General features: G+C 33.8%; 1 long non-coding RNA gene across 1 annotated transcript; it reads right to left on the reverse strand.

Moving 5' to 3' along the window:
• Window positions 1-658: 658 nt before the first annotated feature.
• On the reverse strand, window positions 659-8,062 carry LOC136849814 (uncharacterized). The gene is made up of 3 exons (XR_010856435.1): window positions 7,704-8,062; window positions 1,780-1,919; window positions 659-1,446 (listed from the first exon to the last, which is right to left on the reverse strand). It is a non-coding gene; the product is annotated as an uncharacterized lncRNA (long non-coding RNA).
• Window positions 8,063-8,435: the final 373 nt, after the last annotated feature.

Below are 8,435 nucleotides of genomic sequence, written 5' to 3' on the forward strand. Positions count from 1 at the left end.
TCGATGCAGGATCAATAATTTGCATGGGCTAGTGTTCACGTAATTGGCTACAGTGGAAGAAAGCAGTCTGAATAAATAACGAAAAAGACTAACCGGTAACATTTATCAATAATAAAGTTCCGAGAATACTGAGTAAAGAGATCAAGTGTACAGTATATATCATTACCCATGCAGTGATTCTGCGTATTTAATTACTAACAGTGTAAAAGTAGCCAATCGCAAATGATATTTTCTTCGGAATTTAAATCGCTTTTTGGTAAATTGTAACACCTAGCAACCTCATCAGTGCGTGAAAAAGTGAGAGTTGCGGGGCTTCTGTGCCTCCATTCATATTGGTGGTCGATGACGTCATTAGATGTAGTAAAAAAATATTCCCGTCAAGGAGGGATGTAACAAAGCGTTTTTAGTGTTTGTCCATCACTTATCTTGATTTTATTTAAAGTATGTTACTATTTATTCCATATAAGTTCATTTTCATAATGTGTATTATATATATATATATATATATATATATATATATATATATATATATATATATATATATATATATATATATATATATAATATTTTACAGACAATGAAAGCATGCCTGACTAGAAAGTAACATTTAAACTTATCAACGAAATAATGTCTGACAGGAGAAATCCATCCGATTGATCGTTAACTACACCCCATTTATATATAAAGTTAAGGAAAGCCCCAGGTTTACAGAAAATTATACCTCTTTCTTCTCTCTATCTCTATACAGTATTGATTCTTATACAGTTGTCTCTGTCATGTTTAATGAAAAAATATTCAGCAAAGCATAATCAAAAGGAAGTGGGTCACATGAGCGAAATCATTACAAAGTTTAAGGAGAAAGCGTTCATGAATGACACATCAAGAATAATGAAATCATTTGGCCAGAGAATGAATCTGATGAACAGAAAAGCTCTTAAAGCAAGTAATTGTCAATTTGATGTTTTTATCACTTCATGCATATTCCCATTATGTCAGTTTAATGTTTTTATCTCTTCACACATATTCTCATTATCTATCTTAAACATAATAATAATCATCATAATACATTCGATCCCCTGTTGACCATCTCGTATGTAACGAGCAAGGCTCACCACGAATGACAGTATACGTCCGTCTTTCGGCGTCGGCTTCAGTAACCTACGTGTTGTGACGCCAGTTTTTGTGGTCACAAATCAATCAATCAATCTTTCGGCGTGACAATGCTCAGCGGAGCCCGAGTGAAGCGTGGCATAGATCAGCGCTGACGAAGATTTTCTCTTGACGATGGCAACTCCACAGAGGATGAACTCCAGATTTCAGTTACCATCGTCGATCCTCTGCAGCTGAAGTAGTGTATCCGTCAAAAATAAAACTACCCAAGTTTGCAATTGCTTTCCTCTCCAAGAATGACGAACATAGGCGATTTACTGGTATAATACAGTAATCCTGAAAAGACAATTATCAGAAAGATAGACAACTCTATATGAATTGAATGCAGCTGACACAGCTGTCACTTTCAATGCTGCATGCTTAACAGAGGGTCTTTTACCTACATATAATAATAATAATAATAATAATAATAATAATAATAATAATAATAATAATAATAATAATAATATACACACACGCACACGCGCGTATGCTAAACGGAATCTGGCCTGATTCCTCGTATCACGTAATCACGATATCCATATAGTTTTACCATTTTTATTCTCATATTTAGTGATTAAAACATTACGATTCTTACGAGAAAGAAAAAAAAAGAGAAAGTAAAGTTACCTCTGATTTATGGGACGTTTCGTGGAATACCAAACAGCAAAGCATACACCTGGAGGGACCTCATGAGTTCGTTCGTTCTAGGCGGGAAATTTCCTGTCTTCTTATTGGCTGTCGATGACGTCATTAACTTCTCCCGCTGCCTGCGTCAGGAAAGGTTGCCATCAGTTAAAACTTTCTAATTCGAAACGAGTCATTTATTTAAACAGACAGTTTTTTGGGGGTATTTGTCCGTTGTCATAGGATCTTGATTACTAAATAAAAATCTTGAAATAGATTTGGAATGAAGAAAAGCTTGTAGGGGGCCACCAGTGGAGCCTACTCACACTACATCGCGCTGGCCATTATCCGATGACAACATCGCGAACATATATATATATATATATATATATATATATATATATATATGATATATGATATATATATATATATATACATATATATATATATATATATATATATATGTATATATATATATATATATATATATATATATATATATATATATATATATATATATATATATATATATATAAATATATATATATATATATATATATATATATATATAACTTATGAAGATATACAGTCATTGTCTCCCTCACTTTACATGCATGTGTAAAAAGAGTGCAATATCTACAAGGAATTATCCTCTCTTTCCTCTGTACAGTAGTGATGCTTATGCCCTTTTCTTGCCTCGTTTGAATAACGAACCAGTGGTTTTCTCAATAAACAGCGCAGAAAAAAATAATGGTGATCAGAAGAGCGAAAAATTGTCAAGGAGATTTAATGCAAAAAAGGATGTACAAGGGAATTGGAAAATCTATCATTTCTAACAGACGGTTGTACAAATTTCACCAGCAACTGTTTATTAGGGTGCTGAAGGAGCTGGGAATAAAGCTTTTCTTATCTGCCTAACGTCCTGAATCTCAACGTGTCCTTGAAAAGTGGAACCAGTCATTTAAAAGTATCCTGAAGAAATTTGGCCTATATAATCTTGATATGGGATAACGGGGTCAGTTACATAGTATTTGGAATTCATGCAGTTCCCTAGAGCCCTGTGTTTTTCACTTTTTGGAATGGTTCATGGCAGGAAACTGTGGAGCCACTTGCTTTGGTAGCAGACGAGTGGTTAAAATGACTGAATCCTAGCCAAACGTCAAATGTAGAGCAGTAGCCGAACGATTTAAAAAGAAATTTAAGCAAGTTCAGAAAAATAGCTAGTAATACCTGAAAACGGAAATCCAGCACTCTCTCTCTTTCTGTCAAGGCGTTGAACGAAGATGACACACATCCCTCCCTCCCCCACAGGCAGAGCCGACGCACTGATACCTTCTCCGAAGTCGTCAGCTAAGAAATGGTTTGTGGGGCTAGTGGAATATACGCCCACACTACTTTCCGCTAATTTGCCCTCATTATATTCCGCCCAGCATCGCTATAGTATTTTTTTTAGTAAGTTTTTCGTAAGGGAAAATTGCTAAATAAATCAAATTTCCCGTTATTTGAGACGTGTTTTTTGAATGACAGAGCACAACATGTTAGCGTAGGAGGCTTGAAAGCAGGATAACTTAATTAATGTCCCTTCTAAAAATAGTTTTTGGGGAGCTGGCTGCCAGCCGGTCTTAGGCCGGAACCTACCATTACTAGTAGCCGTCATCACTAGTAGCTTGGCTTGGGCCAGTCATGGTTAAGACAAGTGACCATAATACGAACGATATGAGAAGAGAATGTATGGAGAAATGGGCGGATTTGGGTCAATGACACAAATGGCAGGAGTACAAGATACGTTCGTAAAAATCATCCATGATAGCGTCTGTTGTTATTTATGATTAGGCTGGTGTCATGCCAGCAAGGGCTCTTGCTCATAGAGCTACCAGAAAAAGTCGTTCGATGAAATGCAAGTGAGCTGTATGTTCATGACTGAGTCACAGGGACAGTAAATGGATTACTTTTAATCACGTAGGTATTTGGGGGTAACAATAATAAAAAAAGATGGTTGGACGAGAGTAGAGGGAAGTCACAAAATATGTGAAGCAAGAAAAGTAGATAACTGAGTACAAGCGATAGGGAAGATTCTTGATCGTCTATGAAAGCCAAGGAATAAACATATGCAGGGGATTACTGAACCGTCTCTATTTTAAGGAAGTGGAGTGTGGATGATGAATCTAGAAAAAAAGTTTGAAAGAGAAATAAACTGTGTTAGTGGAATAATGGATGATTAGTTGGTGGAAAGAATATATTACCTTTTCATTCGTAGTAAAGATAGGAACACTTAAAAAGGATCGGGTAGGTTTTACAAAGGTACTGAAAAGGATGGGTTTTAATATTCAGGAAGCTTGAGAGGACATGCATGAGAGAGGTAAATTGCACCGTTCATATAAGGGGATTCAGCGTACTGCTGATGAGACGTATGTGTAGGTACATGAAACAACTAATGCTAGGATGGATGTATATATATATATATATATATATATATATATATATATATATATATATATTATATTATATATATATATATATATATATATATATATATATATATATATATATATATATATATATATATATATATATATATATATATATATATATGTATATATATATATATATATATATATATATATATATATATATATATATATATATATATATGGTGATGAGATACTTAGTACGGGTCTATTATAGAAAATAAATATGCTACCTTTCAAACTAATTTAATCTGCTTTGCATATTAGCCCGCGAATGTTGATCGGATTTAAGCGAAAGCTGATACAATGTTCGTGTTATTGTGATGAATCTGACCATGGGCCGATAACGGTAAAATTTTTATAACAATAAACATTTGGGTCTGACCAAAAAAAATCTCCTGAATGAATAATTGTAAATTTTAACCAGAATTTATTGACTAGCTCTTTTCGATTGCCGTTCGATGCAAAATTCATTTGCTTCATTTCAGGAAAGATAACTTATGACCTCAGATTGTGGAATTTACTGCTGGTAAAGCGATAGCAAGATTATGGGTGTTATTTCTATGCAGGTTGCCTTCAAAGTCCTCCACCATTTTTCAAGAACCTTTTTTGTTTACATTTAAATTTCAATACACAAGAGATATCGTTTCTCCTTATCCTTGAAGTACAGCAATGAAATGTATTTTGACACTAGTTTTAATGTAAGTATATACACACACATATATATATATATATATATATATATATATATATATATATATATATATATATATATATATACTGTATATATATATATATAAATATGTATGTATTTATATGTATATGTATATGTATATATATATATGTATGTATGTATGTATGTATGTATGTATGTATGTATGTATGTATGTATGTATGTATGTATGTGTGTGTGCATGTGTGTGTTTGTGTGCCAGTATTTTTCACACATTCGTTGCTTTATGGTACAAATTTTGGTAAAATATGATTTTTACATTTTACCCCTCATTAGAGCTGATACTTTGTTCTAAAGAACAACTTCAGAGGAGCCGTTCAAGTCTACCTTCATGACTCATGGCTCATTCTTTAACGCAACACCAGAATTCATTAAGTTGACATTTAAAGAGGGACTAATAATGGCATTTCATACTTGAACATTAGCATAACGAAGGAAAAACTGCGCACTCGATTACTGAAGAGAACATACGAATTTAAGCAAGGAAAACGTGGAAACAAAACCTATATGTGTTTCGTAACTTGTAATCAGACACCGCAACCAGTGAGGTTGGAAACCAATTGTTATTCAAGAGTCACCCAGCAAAGAGCGGCTGCTGAAATAGAATATGTTATTTGATATTCAATATGATGTTTGAGCTGATGGTTGGTGACGGTCTTCAACATGTATTCTTTGAACATTTATTTTATACATTTGTGTTTGCTAACAAAATCTATATTCTCTGTTTTTTTTTTATTTCTGAGTATGACTTTCTTATATTAGAATTTACTAACAGAAAAATTAGCGAACACTTTTTACATTGCCGTACAATAGAAACTAATACTAAAACAGCAAAATCACAATGTAGCAAAATAATTTTCTCTTGTATTCTGGGCTTACTTTGTTTTTATCCAGTCATGTGATTAATTCACCAGGTTCAGTATTTTTCAGACCAGCTCGATAATTAAGAAAGTGAAATTATTCACGGTGGATATGAAGTGGTGACGCAGAATCATGACGTTGTTTTGTGGACAAAAATGCGACCTGAAAAATGCCTAGGCCCGAGTTTGCGTCCAGGCAGAAAATTCTAAAAAAAAAAAAAAAAAAAAAAATCCTTTTGGCCTTTTTACTCTTTCTTTTTATTTGCATTTCGATCAACTTGAAGGAGATATTGTCTCATAATTTAGCCGTAACAGTAAATTCATAGCAGGATTTGTGAGAACGGAACTGAAATATACATACTTAGAAACATTAGGACAACTGAAATCTGAATGAAAACCGGGCCGATTTTATCCACAGCCATTTGTGAGAAATTATTTCATGCTCACGAAATGGACTCTCGTATCTAGAGGAAAAACACTTCAGCATCAACTCCACTTCATTCATTCAAAAGAGTCGCCTAGCCAACACCTACACAGGCAACGCCAGAGAAATTGCAATACATTTATTACGAAAACGTTATGGGATTCATTTAACAGAAAGTTGAAATGATGAATTATAATGAAGAGAGTAGCGTAAAACCAAGGGAACGATGCCCAAACATCATTAAAATTTAAAAGGGTAAATAAAGTATTTAATAAAATGCAAATAAAAAATAAAAAATTGTTGAGGATACAAGTTGACTTTCAGACGAATATAAGGCCAGAAATGTAACGAAAGAGACTTTAATAAAATTGAAATTGGAAAATGCGTAAATTATTCACAGGGGGGAAAGGGCCGAAAAAATGTTTAAAACCTATAATGCAGATAAAGAGCTTAACATGGGAGCCTGGTTTATCACGGGAGAGAATGGGGAAGGAAATAAATGGAAAAGCAAGTAAATGACGCGAATAATGGAAATGACGTAACAGAGAACATAAAGGCGTGCTGTTAATTACCTTGATTTTTATTGTTGTTTTTATTGCATCCACTTTCACCTTTTATGTTTGAATTACAACAAGGCATTATTTTGCTGGCCTTCCGTCGGTATTTATACACAAGGAATGTAATTCTCCCGTTGATAAACGAATGTTTGCTGAGGGGGTTACATGTATATGGGTCAAACATAAGCCTTATTTCATAATATGAAGGATTTCATGAGATGGAATACAGGCTAAACAAATATATACATCATGAGCATAAAAGGGATAAAAAAAGTGTTGTGTAATATAAAAAAATCTTGATATCCATTTGTAATTTTTCTACGTAAGAGGGCAGCACATAAAAATAACCGCCACCCATAAAAAAACTTACGTATTATAAGAAAGACTTTATCAAAACAGGAGTACTATTGCATTATGAGTCAATGAATAAGAACAACAGGAGGAATATTGTAATATAAATAACGACACAAAAACACGACATTATAAAAGAAAAGTAACACTGAAATGAGTAACTGATTTTATATGATTATATGGTCTATTGGATGTCTCAGCATTATTCCAGCTGGAATAATTAAACGGGAAAGGTGAACAGGAGTACCAGTCATTTGCATTCATTAGGGTACTTGCTAGATCAGTAATATTTTATGTGTAGTTTATGTGCATATTGGATGGAATTATTATCCCTTTTTTGATCGGAATGAGCCTTGAATTAAATATTAAATCGTGGCTCGATAGAAGGACAAGAACTGTGGGGAATCATCTATATTTTCCCAAAATTCTCTCTTTTATAACTTTCATTTTGTTGTTCTTCCTAGTTATATACTCTTATTCTTCCTCCATTTGTTCTTGCTTTGATCGACTACAGAGAGAATTTTAGACGCTTACCTTCTCTGCTCTACTTAGTGTTGGGCTGTGTTTGAGGGCAGGACAAATCCACTTATTCAAAGCAGAATTCTTCGGGGTGGTAACTCGCAACCTTTTTAACAGCCTAAACGGACAAAAGTCATCTATTCTTCTAGCACTGAAGACGTGCGAGTGTGGACCTCAGGTGGTCAGGGCTGTTAAAGGCGGTAGCTGAGTTATCCACTAATCCTCATCTGGGGGTGACAGGTTGTACGTGGTACCTTCACTCTAACATCAACTTCTAACAGGAGTAAGAAGACTTGAGGCATTGAAGTGAGCTGTTCATGACGTCATAGCAGACGTACCTGTTAGCCCCGTAGTAAACTCCTTTACCTTGGGTGCGTAGTACCTGATAAACAAATGAGAAGAATTTGTCGCCTGAATATGGGAGATTGTCAAACTTCATTGATGAAAAAGGTTATTGAACTTTACATAATTCATTTATGTTAATTCATTTTTATGCTATGCCACTTGGTAAATGTATTAACAAACTGAATTAACTAACTTGAGTGGGAATTTTATTTAGAATTATATATTTTGTGTCCCGTTTTTCAGGATTTGTGTGAATGTTCTTAGGCCAAAAGATAAAAAAATTATATCAGTATTTGTTCTTTACTATGAATTATGTGAGCCAATAACATATTTTTAAGCGTCATTTAACATGTACGGCAACGTCAGTGAGTAATATCTGCTTAATAAATCAATCATGGTTTC

The sequence above is a fragment of the Macrobrachium rosenbergii genome, chromosome 2, assembly GCF_040412425.1.
Source record: "Macrobrachium rosenbergii isolate ZJJX-2024 chromosome 2, ASM4041242v1, whole genome shotgun sequence".
Classification (NCBI taxonomy): domain Eukaryota; kingdom Metazoa; phylum Arthropoda; class Malacostraca; order Decapoda; family Palaemonidae; genus Macrobrachium; species Macrobrachium rosenbergii.